Genomic DNA, 19,646 nt, shown 5'->3' with positions numbered 1-19,646 from the left:
AAACAGAAGCATTCTCAGAACTTTCTTCGTGATGTTTGCATTCAACTCACAGTGTTGAACCTTTCTTTGATAGTTCAGGTTTGAAACACTCTTTTTGTAGAAACTGCAAGTGGATATTTGGACCTCTTTGAGGACTCTCGTAGTAAAGGAAATAACTTCATATAAAAACAAGACAGAAGCATTCTCAGAAAATTCTTTGGGATCATTGAGTTGAAGTCACAGAGCTGAACATTCCTTTGGATGGAGCGGGTTTGAAACACACTTTTTGTAGCATCTGCAAGTGGATATTTGGACCTCTCTGAGGATTTCGTTGGAAACGGGATAAACCGCACCTCACTAAACAGAAGCATTCTCAGAACTTTCTTCGTGATGTTTGCATTCAACTCACAGTGTTGAACCTTTCTTTGATAGTTCAGGTTTGAAACACTCTTTTTGTAGAAACTGCAAGTGGATATTTGGACCTCTTTGAGGACTCTCGTAGTAAAGGAAATAACTTCATATAAAAACAAGACAGAAGCATTCTCAGAAAATTCTTTGGGATCATTGAGTTGAAGTCACAGAGCTGAACATTCCTTTGGATGGAGCGGGTTTGAAACACACTTTTTGTAGCATCTGCAAGTGGATATTTGGACCTGTCTGAGGATTTCGTTGGAAACGGGATAACTGCACCTAACTAAACGGAAGCATTCTCAGAAACTTCTTTGTGATGTTTGCGTTCAAATCCCAGAGTTGAACGTTCCTTTGACATTTCAGGTTTGAAACACTCTTTTTGTAGGATCTGCAAGTGGATATTTGGACCACTCTGTGGCCTTCGTTCGAAACGCGTATATCGTCACTTAAAATCTAGACGGAAGCCTTCTCAGAAACTTCTCTGTGATGATTGCATTCAACTCACAGAGCTGAACACTCCTATGGAGACAGCAGTTTTGAAACTCTCTTTCTGTGGAATCTGCAAGTGGATATGTGGACCTCTTTGAAGATTTCTTTGGAAACGGGAATATCTTCACATAAAAACTAAACAGAAGCATTCTCTGAAACTTCTCTGTGATGTTGGTGTTCAACTCACAGAGTTTCACACTGCTTTTCATAGAGCAGTTCTGAAACATTCTTTTCGTAGTGTCTGCAAGTGGACATTTGGAGAGCTTTCAGGCATGTGGTGGAAAACGAATTATCGTCACATAGAAACCAGAGAGAAGCATTGTCAGAAACTTCTTTGTGATGATTGCATTCACCTCACAGAGTTGAAGGTTCCTTTTCAAACAGCAGTTTCCAAACACTCTTTCTGTGGAATCTGCAAGTGGATATTTGGACCGCTTTGAAGATTTCGTTGGAAACGGGATACTCTTCACAGAAAAGCTAAACAGAAGCATTCTCAGAAACTTCTTTGTGATGTTTGCATTCAACTCACAGAGTTGAACTTTCCTTATGAGAGGGAAGCTTTGAAACACTCTTTTTCTAGAATCTGCAAGTGGACATTTGGAGGGCTTTGAGGCCTGTGGTGGAAAAGGAAATATCTTCCCGTAGAAACTAGATAGAAGCATTCTCAGAAACTACTTTGGGATGATTGCATTCAAGTCACAGAGTGGAACATTCCCTTTGACAGAGCAGTTTGGAAACTCTCTTTTTGTAGAATCTGCAAGTGGAGATATGGACCGCTTGGAGGCCCATGGTAGTAAAGGAAATAACTTCATGTAAAACCTAGACAGTAGCATTCTCAGAACCTTCTTCGAGATGTTTGCATTCAACTCACAGTGTTGAACCATTCTTTGATAGTTCAGGTTTGAAACACTCTTTTTGTAGAAACTGCAAGTGGATAATTTGACCCCTCTGAGGATTTCGTTGGAAACGGGAAAAACCGCACCTCACTAAACTGAAGCATTCTCAGAACTTTCTTCGTGATGTTTGTATTCAACTCACAGTGTTGAACCTTTCTTTGATAGTTCAGGTTTGAAACACTCTTTTTGTAGAAACTGCAAGTGGATATTTGGACCTCTCTGAGGATTTCGTTGGAAACGGGATAATTTCAGCTAACTAAACAGAAGCAGTCTCAGAATCTTCTTTGTGATGCTTGCGTTCAAATCCCAGATTTGAACCTTCCTTGGAAAGTTCAGGGTTGAAACACTCTTTTTGTAGAAACTGCAAGTGGATATTTGGACCTCTCTGAGGATTTCGTTGGAAACGGGATAAACCGCACCTCACTAAACAGAAGCATTCTCAGAACTTTCTTCGTGATGTTTGCATTCAACTCACAGTGTTGAACCTTTCTTTGATAGTTCAGGTTTGAAACACTCTTTTTGTAGAAACTGTAAGTGGATATTTGGACCTCTCTGAGGACTCTCGTAGTAAAGGAAATAACTTCATATAAAAACAAGACAGAAGCATTCTCAGAAAATTCTTTGGGATCATTGAGTTGAACTCACAGAGCTGAACATTCCTTTGGATGGAGCGGGTTTGAAACACACTTTTTGTAGCATCTGCAAGTGGATATTTGGACCTCTCTGAGGATTTCGTTGGAAACGGGATAAACCGCACCTCACTAAACAGAAGCATTCTCAGAACTTTCTTCGTGATGTTTGCATTCAACTCACAGTGTTGAACCTTTCTTTGATAGTTCAGGTTTGAAACACTCTTTTTGTAGAAACTGCAAGTGGATATTTGGACCTCTTTGAGGACTCTCGTAGTAAAGGAAATAACTTCATATAAAAACAAGACAGAAGCATTCTCAGAAAATTCTTTGGGATCATTGAGTTGAAGTCACAGAGCTGAACATTCCTTTGGATGGAGCGGGTTTGAAACACACTTTTTGTAGCATCTGCAAGTGGATATTTGGACCTGTCTGAGGATTTCGTTGGAAACGGGATAACTGCACCTAACTAAACGGAAGCATTCTCAGAAACTTCTTTGTGATGTTTGCGTTCAAATCCCAGAGTTGAACCTTCCTTTGACAGTTCAGGTTTGAAACACTCTTTTTGTAGGATCTGCAAGTGGATATTTGGACCACTCTGTGGCCTTCGTTCGAAACGCGTATATCGTCACTTAAAATCTAGACGGAAGCCTTCTCAGAAACTTCTCTGTGATGATTGCATTCAACTCACAGAGCTGAACACTCCTATGGAGACAGCAGTTTTGAAACTCTCTTTCTGTGGAATCTGCAAGTGGATATGTGGACCTCTTTGAAGATTTCTTTGGAAACGGGAATATCTTCACATAAAAACTAAACAGAAGCATTCTCTGAAACTTCTCTGTGATGTTGGTGTTCAACTCACAGAGTTTCACACTGCTTTTCATAGAGCAGTTCTGAAACATTCTTTTCGTAGTGTCTGCAAGTGGACATTTGGAGAGCTTTCAGGCATGTGGTGGAAAACGAATTATCGTCACATAGAAACCAGAGAGAAGCATTGTCAGAAACTTCTTTGTGATGATTGCATTCACCTCACAGAGTTGAAGGTTCCTTTTCAAACAGCAGTTTCCAAACACTCTTTCTGTGGAATCTGCAAGTGGATATTTGGACCGCTTTGAAGATTTCGTTGGAAACGGGATACTCTTCACAGAAAAGCTAAACAGAAGCATTCTCAGAAACTTCTTTGTGATGTTTGCATTCAACTCACAGAGTTGAACTTTCCTTATGAGAGGGAAGCTTTGAAACACTCTTTTTCTAGAATCTGCAAGTGGACATTTGGAGGGCTTTGAGGCCTGTGGTGGAAAAGGAAATATCTTCCCGTAGAAACTAGATAGAAGCATTCTCAGAAACTACTTTGGGATGATTGCATTCAAGTCACAGAGTGGAACATTCCCTTTGACAGAGCAGTTTGGAAACTCTCTTTTTGTAGAATCTGCAAGTGGAGATATGGACCGCTTGGAGGCCCATGGTAGTAAAGGAAATAACTTCATGTAAAACCTAGACAGTAGCATTCTCAGAACCTTCTTCGAGATGTTTGCATTCAACTCACAGTGTTGAACCATTCTTTGATAGTTCAGGTTTGAAACATTCTTTTTGTAGAAACTGCAAGTGGATAATTTGACCCCTCTGAGGATTTCGTTGGAAACGGGAAAAACCGCACCTCACTAAACTGAAGCATTCTCAGAACTTTCTTCGTGATGTTTGTATTCAACTCACAGTGTTGAACCTTTCTTTGATAGTTCAGGTTTGAAACACTCTTTTTGTAGAAACTGCAAGTGGATATTTGGACCTCTCTGAGGATTTCGTTGGAAACGGGATAATTTCAGCTAACTAAACAGAAGCAGTCTCAGAATCTTCTTTGTGATGCTTGCGTTCAAATCCCAGATTTGAACCTTCCTTGGAAAGTTCAGGGTTGAAACACTCTTTTTGTAGAAACTGCAAGTGGATATTTGGACCTCTCTGAGGATTTCGTTGGAAACGGGATAAACCGCACCTCACTAAACAGAAGCATTCTCAGAACTTTCTTCGTGATGTTTGCATTCAACTCACAGTGTTGAACCTTTCTTTGATAGTTCAGGTTTGAAACACTCTTTTTGTAGAAACTGCAAGTGGATATTTGGACCTCTTTGAGGACTCTCGTAGTAAAGGAAATAACTTCATATAAAAACAAGACAGAAGCATTCTCAGAAAATTCTTTGGGATCATTGAGTTGAACTCACAGAGCTTAACATTCGTTTTGATGGAGCGGGTTTGAAACACACTTTTTGTAGCATCTGCAAGTGGATATTTGGACCTCTCTGAGGATTTCGTTGGAAACGGGATAAACCGCACCTCACTAAACAGAAGCATTCTCAGAACTTTCTTCGTGATGTTTGCATTCAACTCACAGTGTTGAACCTTTCTTTGATAGTTCAGGTTTGAAACACTCTTTTTGTAGAAACTGCAAGTGGATATTTGGACCTCTTTGAGGACTCTCGTAGTAAAGGAAATAACTTCATATAAAAACAAGACAGAAGCATTCTCAGAAAATTCTTTGGGATCATTGAGTTGAAGTCACAGAGCTGAACATTCCTTTGGATGGAGCGGGTTTGAAACACACTTTTTGTAGCATCTGCAAGTGGATATTTGGACCTGTCTGAGGATTTCGTTGGAAACGGGATAACTGCACCTAACTAAACGGAAGCATTCTCAGAAACTTCTTTGTGATGTTTGCGTTCAAATCCCAGAGTTGAACGTTCCTTTGACATTTCAGGTTTGAAACACTCTTTTTGTAGGATCTGCAAGTGGATATTTGGACCACTCTGTGGCCTTCGTTCGAAACGCGTATATCGTCACTTAAAATCTAGACGGAAGCCTTCTCAGAAACTTCTCTGTGATGATTGCATTCAACTCACAGAGCTGAACACTCCTATGGAGACAGCAGTTTTGAAACTCTCTTTCTGTGGAATCTGCAAGTGGATATGTGGACCTCTTTGAAGATTTCTTTGGAAACGGGAATATCTTCACATAAAAACTAAACAGAAGCATTCTCTGAAACTTCTCTGTGATGTTGGTGTTCAACTCACAGAGTTTCACACTGCTTTTCATAGAGCAGTTCTGAAACATTCTTTTCGTAGTGTCTGCAAGTGGACATTTGGAGAGCTTTCAGGCATGTGGTGGAAAACGAATTATCGTCACATAGAAACCAGAGAGAAGCATTGTCAGAAACTTCTTTGTGATGATTGCATTCACCTCACAGAGTTGAAGGTTCCTTTTCAAACAGCAGTTTCCAAACACTCTTTCTGTGGAATCTGCAAGTGGATATTTGGACCGCTTTGAAGATTTCGTTGGAAACGGGATACTCTTCACAGAAAAGCTAAACAGAAGCATTCTCAGAAACTTCTTTGTGATGTTTGCATTCAACTCACAGAGTTGAACTTTCCTTATGAGAGGGAAGCTTTGAAACACTCTTTTTCTAGAATCTGCAAGTGGACATTTGGAGGGCTTTGAGGCCTGTGGTGGAAAAGGAAATATCTTCCCGTAGAAACTAGATAGAAGCATTCTCAGAAACTACTTTGGGATGATTGCATTCAAGTCACAGAGTGGAACATTCCCTTTGACAGAGCAGTTTGGAAACTCTCTTTTTGTAGAATCTGCAAGTGGAGATATGGACCGCTTGGAGGCCCATGGTAGTAAAGGAAATAACTTCATGTAAAACCTAGACAGTAGCATTCTCAGAACCTTCTTCGAGATGTTTGCATTCAACTCACAGTGTTGAACCATTCTTTGATAGTTCAGGTTTGAAACACTCTTTTTGTAGAAACTGCAAGTGGATAATTTGACCCCTCTGAGGATTTCGTTGGAAACGGGAAAAACCGCACCTCACTAAACTGAAGCATTCTCAGAACTTTCTTCGTGATGTTTGTATTCAACTCACAGTGTTGAACCTTTCTTTGATAGTTCAGGTTTGAAACACTCTTTTTGTAGAAACTGCAAGTGGATATTTGGACCTCTCTGAGGATTTCGTTGGAAACGGGATAATTTCAGCTAACTAAACAGAAGCAGTCTCAGAATCTTCTTTGTGATGCTTGCGTTCAAATCCCAGATTTGAACCTTCCTTGGAAAGTTCAGGGTTGAAACACTCTTTTTGTAGAAACTGCAAGTGGATATTTGGACCTCTCTGAGGATTTCGTTGGAAACGGGATAAACCGCACCTCACTAAACAGAAGCATTCTCAGAACTTTCTTCGTGATGTTTGCATTCAACTCACAGTGTTGAACCTTTCTTTGATAGTTCAGGTTTGAAACACTCTTTTTGTAGAAACTGCAAGTGGATATTTGGACCTCTTTGAGGACTCTCGTAGTAAAGGAAATAACTTCATATAAAAACAAGACAGAAGCATTCTCAGAAAATTCTTTGGGATCATTGAGTTGAAGTCACAGAGCTGAACATTCCTTTGGATGGAGCGGGTTTGAAACACACTTTTTGTAGCATCTGCAAGTGGATATTTGGACCTCTCTGAGGATTTCGTTGGAAACGGGATAAACCGCACCTCACTAAACAGAAGCATTCTCAGAACTTTCTTCGTGATGTTTGCATTCAACTCACAGTGTTGAACCTTTCTTTGATAGTTCAGGTTTGAAACACTCTTTTTGTAGAAACTGCAAGTGGATATTTGGACCTCTTTGAGGACTCTCGTAGTAAAGGAAATAACTTCATATAAAAACAAGACAGAAGCATTCTCAGAAAATTCTTTGGGATCATTGAGTTGAAGTCACAGAGCTGAACATTCCTTTGGATGGAGCGGGTTTGAAACACACTTTTTGTAGCATCTGCAAGTGGATATTTGGACCTGTCTGAGGATTTCGTTGGAAACGGGATAACTGCACCTAACTAAACGGAAGCATTCTCAGAAACTTCTTTGTGATGTTTGCGTTCAAATCCCAGAGTTGAACCTTCCTTTGACAGTTCAGGTTTGAAACACTCTTTTTGTAGGATCTGCAAGTGGATATTTGGACCACTCTGTGGCCTTCGTTCGAAACGCGTATATCGTCACTTAAAATCTAGACGGAAGCCTTCTCAGAAACTTCTCTGTGATGATTGCATTCAACTCACAGAGCTGAACACTCCTATGGAGACAGCAGTTTTGAAACTCTCTTTCTGTGGAATCTGCAAGTGGATATGTGGACCTCTTTGAAGATTTCTTTGGAAACGGGAATATCTTCACATAAAAACTAAACAGAAGCATTCTCTGAAACTTCTCTGTGATGTTGGTGTTCAACTCACAGAGTTTCACACTGCTTTTCATAGAGCAGTTCTGAAACATTCTTTTCGTAGTGTCTGCAAGTGGACATTTGGAGAGCTTTCAGGCATGTGGTGGAAAACGAATTATCGTCACATAGAAACCAGAGAGAAGCATTGTCAGAAACTTCTTTGTGATGATTGCATTCACCTCACAGAGTTGAAGGTTCCTTTTCAAACAGCAGTTTCCAAACACTCTTTCTGTGGAATCTGCAAGTGGATATTTGGACCGCTTTGAAGATTTCGTTGGAAACGGGATACTCTTCACAGAAAAGCTAAACAGAAGCATTCTCAGAAACTTCTTTGTGATGTTTGCATTCAACTCACAGAGTTGAACTTTCCTTATGAGAGGGAAGCTTTGAAACACTCTTTTTCTAGAATCTGCAAGTGGACATTTGGAGGGCTTTGAGGCCTGTGGTGGAAAAGGAAATATCTTCCCGTAGAAACTAGATAGAAGCATTCTCAGAAACTACTTTGGGATGATTGCATTCAAGTCACAGAGTGGAACATTCCCTTTGACAGAGCAGTTTGGAAACTCTCTTTTTGTAGAATCTGCAAGTGGAGATATGGACCGCTTGGAGGCCCATGGTAGTAAAGGAAATAACTTCATGTAAAACCTAGACAGTAGCATTCTCAGAACCTTCTTCGAGATGTTTGCATTCAACTCACAGTGTTGAACCATTCTTTGATAGTTCAGGTTTGAAACACTCTTTTTGTAGAAACTGCAAGTGGATAATTTGACCCCTCTGAGGATTTCGTTGGAAACGGGAAAAACCGCACCTCACTAAACTGAAGCATTCTCAGAACTTTCTTCGTGATGTTTGTATTCAACTCACAGTGTTGAACCTTTCTTTGATAGTTCAGGTTTGAAACACTCTTTTTGTAGAAACTGCAAGTGGATATTTGGACCTCTCTGAGGATTTCGTTGGAAACGGGATAATTTCAGCTAACTAAACAGAAGCAGTCTCAGAATCTTCTTTGTGATGCTTGCGTTCAAATCCCAGATTTGAACCTTCCTTGGAAAGTTCAGGGTTGAAACACTCTTTTTGTAGAAACTGCAAGTGGATATTTGGACCTCTCTGAGGATTTCGTTGGAAACGGGATAAACCGCACCTCACTAAACAGAAGCATTCTCAGAACTTTCTTCGTGATGTTTGCATTCAACTCACAGTGTTGAACCTTTCTTTGATAGTTCAGGTTTGAAACACTCTTTTTGTAGAAACTGTAAGTGGATATTTGGACCTCTCTGAGGACTCTCGTAGTAAAGGAAATAACTTCATATAAAAACAAGACAGAAGCATTCTCAGAAAATTCTTTGGGATCATTGAGTTGAACTCACAGAGCTGAACATTCCTTTGGATGGAGCGGGTTTGAAACACACTTTTTGTAGCATCTGCAAGTGGATATTTGGACCTCTCTGAGGATTTCGTTGGAAACGGGATAAACCGCACCTCACTAAACAGAAGCATTCTCAGAACTTTCTTCGTGATGTTTGCATTCAACTCACAGTGTTGAACCTTTCTTTGATAGTTCAGGTTTGAAACACTCTTTTTGTAGAAACTGCAAGTGGATATTTGGACCTCTTTGAGGACTCTCGTAGTAAAGGAAATAACTTCATATAAAAACAAGACAGAAGCATTCTCAGAAAATTCTTTGGGATCATTGAGTTGAAGTCACAGAGCTGAACATTCCTTTGGATGGAGCGGGTTTGAAACACACTTTTTGTAGCATCTGCAAGTGGATATTTGGACCTGTCTGAGGATTTCGTTGGAAACGGGATAACTGCACCTAACTAAACGGAAGCATTCTCAGAAACTTCTTTGTGATGTTTGCGTTCAAATCCCAGAGTTGAACCTTCCTTTGACAGTTCAGGTTTGAAACACTCTTTTTGTAGGATCTGCAAGTGGATATTTGGACCACTCTGTGGCCTTCGTTCGAAACGCGTATATCGTCACTTAAAATCTAGACGGAAGCCTTCTCAGAAACTTCTCTGTGATGATTGCATTCAACTCACAGAGCTGAACACTCCTATGGAGACAGCAGTTTTGAAACTCTCTTTCTGTGGAATCTGCAAGTGGATATGTGGACCTCTTTGAAGATTTCTTTGGAAACGGGAATATCTTCACATAAAAACTAAACAGAAGCATTCTCTGAAACTTCTCTGTGATGTTGGTGTTCAACTCACAGAGTTTCACACTGCTTTTCATAGAGCAGTTCTGAAACATTCTTTTCGTAGTGTCTGCAAGTGGACATTTGGAGAGCTTTCAGGCATGTGGTGGAAAACGAATTATCGTCACATAGAAACCAGAGAGAAGCATTGTCAGAAACTTCTTTGTGATGATTGCATTCACCTCACAGAGTTGAAGGTTCCTTTTCAAACAGCAGTTTCCAAACACTCTTTCTGTGGAATCTGCAAGTGGATATTTGGACCGCTTTGAAGATTTCGTTGGAAACGGGATACTCTTCACAGAAAAGCTAAACAGAAGCATTCTCAGAAACTTCTTTGTGATGTTTGCATTCAACTCACAGAGTTGAACTTTCCTTATGAGAGGGAAGCTTTGAAACACTCTTTTTCTAGAATCTGCAAGTGGACATTTGGAGGGCTTTGAGGCCTGTGGTGGAAAAGGAAATATCTTCCCGTAGAAACTAGATAGAAGCATTCTCAGAAACTACTTTGGGATGATTGCATTCAAGTCACAGAGTGGAACATTCCCTTTGACAGAGCAGTTTGGAAACTCTCTTTTTGTAGAATCTGCAAGTGGAGATATGGACCGCTTGGAGGCCCATGGTAGTAAAGGAAATAACTTCATGTAAAACCTAGACAGTAGCATTCTCAGAACCTTCTTCGAGATGTTTGCATTCAACTCACAGTGTTGAACCATTCTTTGATAGTTCAGGTTTGAAACACTCTTTTTGTAGAAACTGCAAGTGGATAATTTGACCCCTCTGAGGATTTCGTTGGAAACGGGAAAAACCGCACCTCACTAAACTGAAGCATTCTCAGAACTTTCTTCGTGATGTTTGTATTCAACTCACAGTGTTGAACCTTTCTTTGATAGTTCAGGTTTGAAACACTCTTTTTGTAGAAACTGCAAGTGGATATTTGGACCTCTCTGAGGATTTCGTTGGAAACGGGATAATTTCAGCTAACTAAACAGAAGCAGTCTCAGAATCTTCTTTGTGATGCTTGCGTTCAAATCCCAGATTTGAACCTTCCTTGGAAAGTTCAGGGTTGAAACACTCTTTTTGTAGAAACTGCAAGTGGATATTTGGACCTCTCTGAGGATTTCGTTGGAAACGGGATAAACCGCACCTCACTAAACAGAAGCATTCTCAGAACTTTCTTCGTGATGTTTGCATTCAACTCACAGTGTTGAACCTTTCTTTGATAGTTCAGGTTTGAAACACTCTTTTTGTAGAAACTGCAAGTGGATATTTGGACCTCTTTGAGGACTCTCGTAGTAAAGGAAATAACTTCATATAAAAACAAGACAGAAGCATTCTCAGAAAATTCTTTGGGATCATTGAGTTGAACTCACAGAGCTTAACATTCGTTTTGATGGAGCGGGTTTGAAACACACTTTTTGTAGCATCTGCAAGTGGATATTTGGACCTCTCTGAGGATTTCGTTGGAAACGGGATAAACCGCACCTCACTAAACAGAAGCATTCTCAGAACTTTCTTCGTGATGTTTGCATTCAACTCACAGTGTTGAACCTTTCTTTGATAGTTCAGGTTTGAAACACTCTTTTTGTAGAAACTGCAAGTGGATATTTGGACCTCTTTGAGGACTCTCGTAGTAAAGGAAATAACTTCATATAAAAACAAGACAGAAGCATTCTCAGAAAATTCTTTGGGATCATTGAGTTGAAGTCACAGAGCTGAACATTCCTTTGGATGGAGCGGGTTTGAAACACACTTTTTGTAGCATCTGCAAGTGGATATTTGGACCTGTCTGAGGATTTCGTTGGAAACGGGATAACTGCACCTAACTAAACGGAAGCATTCTCAGAAACTTCTTTGTGATGTTTGCGTTCAAATCCCAGAGTTGAACCTTCCTTTGACAGTTCAGGTTTGAAACACTCTTTTTGTAGGATCTGCAAGTGGATATTTGGACCACTCTGTGGCCTTCGTTCGAAACGCGTATATCGTCACTTAAAATCTAGACGGAAGCCTTCTCAGAAACTTCTCTGTGATGATTGCATTCAACTCACAGAGCTGAACACTCCTATGGAGACAGCAGTTTTGAAACTCTCTTTCTGTGGAATCTGCAAGTGGATATGTGGACCTCTTTGAAGATTTCTTTGGAAACGGGAATATCTTCACATAAAAACTAAACAGAAGCATTCTCTGAAACTTCTCTGTGATGTTGGTGTTCAACTCACAGAGTTTCACACTGCTTTTCATAGAGCAGTTCTGAAACATTCTTTTCGTAGTGTCTGCAAGTGGACATTTGGAGAGCTTTCAGGCATGTGGTGGAAAACGAATTATCGTCACATAGAAACCAGAGAGAAGCATTGTCAGAAACTTCTTTGTGATGATTGCATTCACCTCACAGAGTTGAAGGTTCCTTTTCAAACAGCAGTTTCCAAACACTCTTTCTGTGGAATCTGCAAGTGGATATTTGGACCGCTTTGAAGATTTCGTTGGAAACGGGATACTCTTCACAGAAAAGCTAAACAGAAGCATTCTCAGAAACTTCTTTGTGATGTTTGCATTCAACTCACAGAGTTGAACTTTCCTTATGAGAGGGAAGCTTTGAAACACTCTTTTTCTAGAATCTGCAAGTGGACATTTGGAGGGCTTTGAGGCCTGTGGTGGAAAAGGAAATATCTTCCCGTAGAAACTAGATAGAAGCATTCTCAGAAACTACTTTGGGATGATTGCATTCAAGTCACAGAGTGGAACATTCCCTTTGACAGAGCAGTTTGGAAACTCTCTTTTTGTAGAATCTGCAAGTGGAGATATGGACCGCTTGGAGGCCCATGGTAGTAAAGGAAATAACTTCATGTAAAACCTAGACAGTAGCATTCTCAGAACCTTCTTCGAGATGTTTGCATTCAACTCACAGTGTTGAACCATTCTTTGATAGTTCAGGTTTGAAACATTCTTTTTGTAGAAACTGCAAGTGGATAATTTGACCCCTCTGAGGATTTCGTTGGAAACGGGAAAAACCGCACCTCACTAAACTGAAGCATTCTCAGAACTTTCTTCGTGATGTTTGTATTCAACTCACAGTGTTGAACCTTTCTTTGATAGTTCAGGTTTGAAACACTCTTTTTGTAGAAACTGCAAGTGGATATTTGGACCTCTCTGAGGATTTCGTTGGAAACGGGATAATTTCAGCTAACTAAACAGAAGCAGTCTCAGAATCTTCTTTGTGATGCTTGCGTTCAAATCCCAGATTTGAACCTTCCTTGGAAAGTTCAGGGTTGAAACACTCTTTTTGTAGAAACTGCAAGTGGATATTTGGACCTCTCTGAGGATTTCGTTGGAAACGGGATAAACCGCACCTCACTAAACAGAAGCATTCTCAGAACTTTCTTCGTGATGTTTGCATTCAACTCACAGTGTTGAACCTTTCTTTGATAGTTCAGGTTTGAAACACTCTTTTTGTAGAAACTGCAAGTGGATATTTGGACCTCTTTGAGGACTCTCGTAGTAAAGGAAATAACTTCATATAAAAACAAGACAGAAGCATTCTCAGAAAATTCTTTGGGATCATTGAGTTGAACTCACAGAGCTGAACATTCCTTTGGATGGAGCGGGTTTGAAACACACTTTTTGTAGCATCTGCAAGTGGATATTTGGACCTCTCTGAGGATTTCGTTGGAAACGGGATAAACCGCACCTCACTAAACAGAAGCATTCTCAGAACTTTCTTCGTGATGTTTGCATTCAACTCACAGTGTTGAACCTTTCTTTGATAGTTCAGGTTTGAAACACTCTTTTTGTAGAAACTGCAAGTGGATATTTGGACCTCTTTGAGGACTCTCGTAGTAAAGGAAATAACTTCATATAAAAACAAGACAGAAGCATTCTCAGAAAATTCTTTGGGATCATTGAGTTGAAGTCACAGAGCTGAACATTCCTTTGGATGGAGCGGGTTTGAAACACACTTTTTGTAGCATCTGCAAGTGGATATTTGGACCTGTCTGAGGATTTCGTTGGAAACGGGATAACTGCACCTAACTAAACGGAAGCATTCTCAGAAACTTCTTTGTGATGTTTGCGTTCAAATCCCAGAGTTGAACGTTCCTTTGACATTTCAGGTTTGAAACACTCTTTTTGTAGGATCTGCAAGTGGATATTTGGACCACTCTGTGGCCTTCGTTCGAAACGCGTATATCGTCACTTAAAATCTAGACGGAAGCCTTCTCAGAAACTTCTCTGTGATGATTGCATTCAACTCACAGAGCTGAACACTCCTATGGAGACAGCAGTTTTGAAACTCTCTTTCTGTGGAATCTGCAAGTGGATATGTGGACCTCTTTGAAGATTTCTTTGGAAACGGGAATATCTTCACATAAAAACTAAACAGAAGCATTCTCTGAAACTTCTCTGTGATGTTGGTGTTCAACTCACAGAGTTTCACACTGCTTTTCATAGAGCAGTTCTGAAACATTCTTTTCGTAGTGTCTGCAAGTGGACATTTGGAGAGCTTTCAGGCATGTGGTGGAAAACGAATTATCGTCACATAGAAACCAGAGAGAAGCATTGTCAGAAACTTCTTTGTGATGATTGCATTCACCTCACAGAGTTGAAGGTTCCTTTTCAAACAGCAGTTTCCAAACACTCTTTCTGTGGAATCTGCAAGTGGATATTTGGACCGCTTTGAAGATTTCGTTGGAAACGGGATACTCTTCACAGAAAAGCTAAACAGAAGCATTCTCAGAAACTTCTTTGTGATGTTTGCATTCAACTCACAGAGTTGAACTTTCCTTATGAGAGGGAAGCTTTGAAACACTCTTTTTCTAGAATCTGCAAGTGGACATTTGGAGGGCTTTGAGGCCTGTGGTGGAAAAGGAAATATCTTCCCGTAGAAACTAGATAGAAGCATTCTCAGAAACTACTTTGGGATGATTGCATTCAAGTCACAGAGTGGAACATTCCCTTTGACAGAGCAGTTTGGAAACTCTCTTTTTGTAGAATCTGCAAGTGGAGATATGGACCGCTTGGAGGCCCATGGTAGTAAAGGAAATAACTTCATGTAAAACCTAGACAGTAGCATTCTCAGAACCTTCTTCGAGATGTTTGCATTCAACTCACAGTGTTGAACCATTCTTTGATAGTTCAGGTTTGAAACACTCTTTTTGTAGAAACTGCAAGTGGATAATTTGACCCCTCTGAGGATTTCGTTGGAAACGGGAAAAACCGCACCTCACTAAACTGAAGCATTCTCAGAACTTTCTTCGTGATGTTTGTATTCAACTCACAGTGTTGAACCTTTCTTTGATAGTTCAGGTTTGAAACACTCTTTTTGTAGAAACTGCAAGTGGATATTTGGACCTCTCTGAGGATTTCGTTGGAAACGGGATAATTTCAGCTAACTAAACAGAAGCAGTCTCAGAATCTTCTTTGTGATGCTTGCGTTCAAATCCCAGATTTGAACCTTCCTTGGAAAGTTCAGGGTTGAAACACTCTTTTTGTAGAAACTGCAAGTGGATATTTGGACCTCTCTGAGGATTTCGTTGGAAACGGGATAAACCGCACCTCACTAAACAGAAGCATTCTCAGAACTTTCTTCGTGATGTTTGCATTCAACTCACAGTGTTGAACCTTTCTTTGATAGTTCAGGTTTGAAACACTCTTTTTGTAGAAACTGCAAGTGGATGGATATTTGGACCTCTCTGAGGACTCTCGTAGTAAAGGAAATAACTTCATATAAAAACAAGACAGAAGCATTCTCAGAAAATTCTTTGGGATCATTGAGTTGAACTCACAGAGCTGAACATTCCTTTGGATGGAGCGGGTTTGAAACACACTTTTTGTAGCATCTGCAAGTGGATATTTGGACCTCTCTGAGGATTTCGTTGGAAACGGGATAAACCGCACCTCACTAAACAGAAGCATTCTCAGAACTTTCTTCGTGATGTTTGCATTCAACTCACAGTGTTGAACCTTTCTTTGATAGTTCAGGTTTGAAACACTCTTTTTGTAGAAACTGCAAGTGGATATTTGGACCTCTTTGAGGACTCTCGTAGTAAAGGAAATAACTTCATATAAAAACAAGACAGAAGCATTCTCAGAAAATTCTTTGGGATCATTGAGTTGAAGTCACAGAGCTGAACATTCCTTTGGATGGAGCGGGTTTGAAACACACTTTTTGTAGCATCTGCAAGTGGATATTTGGACCTGTCTGAGGATTTCGTTGGAAACGGGATAACTGCACCTAACTAAACGGAAGCATTCTCAGAAACTTCTTTGTGATGTTTGCGTTCAAATCCCAGAGTTGAACCTTCCTTTGACAGTTCAGGTTTGAAACACTCTTTTTGTAGGATCTGCAAGTGGATATTTGGACCACTCTGTGGCCTTCGTTCGAAACGCGTATATCGTCACTTAAAATCTAGACGGAAGCCTTCTCAGAAACTTCTCTGTGATGATTGCATTCAACTCACAGAGCTGAACACTCCTATGGAGACAGCAGTTTTGAAACTCTCTTTCTGTGGAATCTGCAAGTGGATATGTGGACCTCTTTGAAGATTTCTTTGGAAACGGGAATATCTTCACATAAAAACTAAACAGAAGCATTCTCTGAAACTTCTCTGTGATGTTGGTGTTCAACTCACAGAGTTTCACACTGCTTTTCATAGAGCAGTTCTGAAACATTCTTTTCGTAGTGTCTGCAAGTGGACATTTGGAGAGCTTTCAGGCATGTGGTGGAAAACGAATTATCGTCACATAGAAACCAGAGAGAAGCATTGTCAGAAACTTCTTTGTGATGATTGCATTCACCTCACAGAGTTGAAGGTTCCTTTTCAAACAGCAGTTTCCAAACACTCTTTCTGTGGAATCTGCAAGTGGATATTTGGACCGCTTTGAAGATTTCGTTGGAAACGGGATACTCTTCACAGAAAAGCTAAACAGAAGCATTCTCAGAAACTTCTTTGTGATGTTTGCATTCAACTCACAGAGTTGAACTTTCCTTATGAGAGGGAAGCTTTGAAACACTCTTTTTCTAGAATCTGCAAGTGGACATTTGGAGGGCTTTGAGGCCTGTGGTGGAAAAGGAAATATCTTCCCGTAGAAACTAGATAGAAGCATTCTCAGAAACTACTTTGGGATGATTGCATTCAAGTCACAGAGTGGAACATTCCCTTTGACAGAGCAGTTTGGAAACTCTCTTTTTGTAGAATCTGCAAGTGGAGATATGGACCGCTTGGAGGCCCATGGTAGTAAAGGAAATAACTTCATGTAAAACCTAGACAGTAGCATTCTCAGAACCTTCTTCGAGATGTTTGCATTCAACTCACAGTGTTGAACCATTCTTTGATAGTTCAGGTTTGAAACACTCTTTTTGTAGAAACTGCAAGTGGATAATTTGACCCCTCTGAGGATTTCGTTGGAAATGGGAAAAACCGCACCTCACTAAACTGAAGCATTCTCAGAACTTTCTTCGTGATGTTTGTATTCAACTCACAGTGTTGAACCTTTCTTTGATAGTTCAGGTTTGAAACACTCTTTTTGTAGAAACTGCAAGTGGATATTTGGACCTCTCTGAGGATTTCGTTGGAAACGGGATAATTTCAGCTAACTAAACAGAAGCAGTCTCAGAATCTTCTTTGTGATGCTTGCGTTCAAATCCCAGATTTGAACCTTCCTTGGAAAGTTCAGGGTTGAAACACTCTTTTTGTAGAAACTGCAAGTGGATATTTGGACCTCTCTGAGGATTTCGTTGGAAACGGGATAAACCGCACCTCACTAAACAGAAGCATTCTCAGAACTTTCTTCGTGATGTTTGCATTCAACTCACAGTGTTGAACCTTTCTTTGATAGTTCAGGTTTGAAACACTCTTTTTGTAGAAACTGCAAGTGGATATTTGGACCTCTCTGAGGACTCTCGTAGTAAAGGAAATAACTTCATATAAAAACAAGACAGAAGCATTCTCAGAAAATTCTTTGGGATCATTGAGTTGAACTCACAGAGCTGAACATTCCTTTGGATGGAGCGGGTTTGAAACACACTTTTTGTAGCATCTGCAAGTGGATATTTGGACCTCTCTGAGGATTTCGTTGGAAACGGGATAAACCGCACCTCACTAAACAGAAGCATTCTCAGAACTTTCTTCGTGATGTTTGCATTCAACTCACAGTGTTGAACCTTTCTTTGATAGTTCAGGTTTGAAACACTCTTTTTGTAGAAACTGCAAGTGGATATTTGGACCTCTTTGAGGACTCTCGTAGTAAAGGAAATAACTTCATATAAAAACAAGACAGAAGCATTCTCAGAAAATTCTTTGGGATCATTGAGTTGAAGTCACAGAGCTGAACATTCCTTTGGATGGAGCGGGTTTGAAACACACTTTTTGTAGCATCTGCAAGTGGATATTTGGACCTGTCTGAGGATTTCGTTGGAAACGGGATAACTGCACCTAACTAAACGGAAGCATTCTCAGAAACTTCTTTGTGATGTTTGCGTTCAAATCCCAGAGTTGAACCTTCCTTTGACAGTTCAGGTTTGAAACACTCTTTTTGTAGGATCTGCAAGTGGATATTTGGACCACTCTGTGGCCTTCGTTCGAAACGCGTATATCGTCACTTAAAATCTAGACGGAAGCCTTCTCAGAAACTTCTCTGTGATGATTGCATTCAACTCACAGAGCTGAACACTCCTATGGAGACAGCAGTTTTGAAACTCTCTTTCTGTGGAATCTGCAAGTGGATATGTGGACCTCTTTGAAGATTTCTTTGGAAACGGGAATATCTTCACATAAAAACTAAACAGAAGCATTCTCTGAAACTTCTCTGTGATGTTGGTGTTCAACTCACAGAGTTTCACACTGCTTTTCATAGAGCAGTTCTGAAACATTCTTTTCGTAGTGTCTGCAAGTGGACATTTGGAGAGCTTTCAGGCATGTGGTGGAAAACGAATTATCGTCACATAGAAACCAGAGAGAAGCATTGTCAGAAACTTCTTTGTGATGATTGCATTCACCTCACAGAGTTGAAGGTTCCTTTTCAAACAGCAGTTTCCAAACACTCTTTCTGTGGAATCTGCAAGTGGATATTTGGACCGCTTTGAAGATTTCGTTGGAAACGGGATACTCTTCACAGAAAAGCTAAACAGAAGCATTCTCAGAAACTTCTTTGTGATGTTTGCATTCAACTCACAGAGTTGAACTTTCCTTATGAGAGGGAAGCTTTGAAACACTCTTTTTCTAGAATCTGCAAGTGGACATTTGGAGGGCTTTGAGGCCTGTGGTGGAAAAGGAAATATCTTCCCGTAGAAACTAGATAGAAGCATTCTCAGAAACTACTTTGGGATGATTGCATTCAAGTCACAGAGTGGAACATTCCCTTTGACAGAGCAGTTTGGAAACTCTCTTTTTGTAGAATCTGCAAGTGGAGATATGGACCGCTTGGAGGCCCATGGTAGTAAAGGAAATAACTTCATGTAAAACCTAGACAGTAGCATTCTCAGAACCTTCTTCGAGATGTTTGCATTCAACTCACAGTGTTGAACCATTCTTTGATAGTTCAGGTTTGAAACACTCTTTTTGTAGAAACTGCAAGTGGATAATTTGACCCCTCTGAGGATTTCGTTGGAAACGGGAAAAACCGCACCTCACTAAACTGAAGCATTCTCAGAACTTTCTTCGTGATGTTTGTATTCAACTCACAGTGTTGAACCTTTCTTTGATAGTTCAGGTTTGAAACACTCTTTTTGTAGAAACTGCAAGTGGATATTTGGACCTCTCTGAGGATTTCGTTGGAAACGGGATAATTTCAGCTAACTAAACAGAAG

The sequence above is a fragment of the Pan troglodytes genome, chromosome 12 (genome assembly GCF_028858775.2).
Source record: "Pan troglodytes isolate AG18354 chromosome 12, NHGRI_mPanTro3-v2.0_pri, whole genome shotgun sequence".
Taxonomy (NCBI): Eukaryota; Metazoa; Chordata; class Mammalia; order Primates; family Hominidae; genus Pan; species Pan troglodytes.
This window is presented reverse-complemented; position numbering follows the sequence as displayed.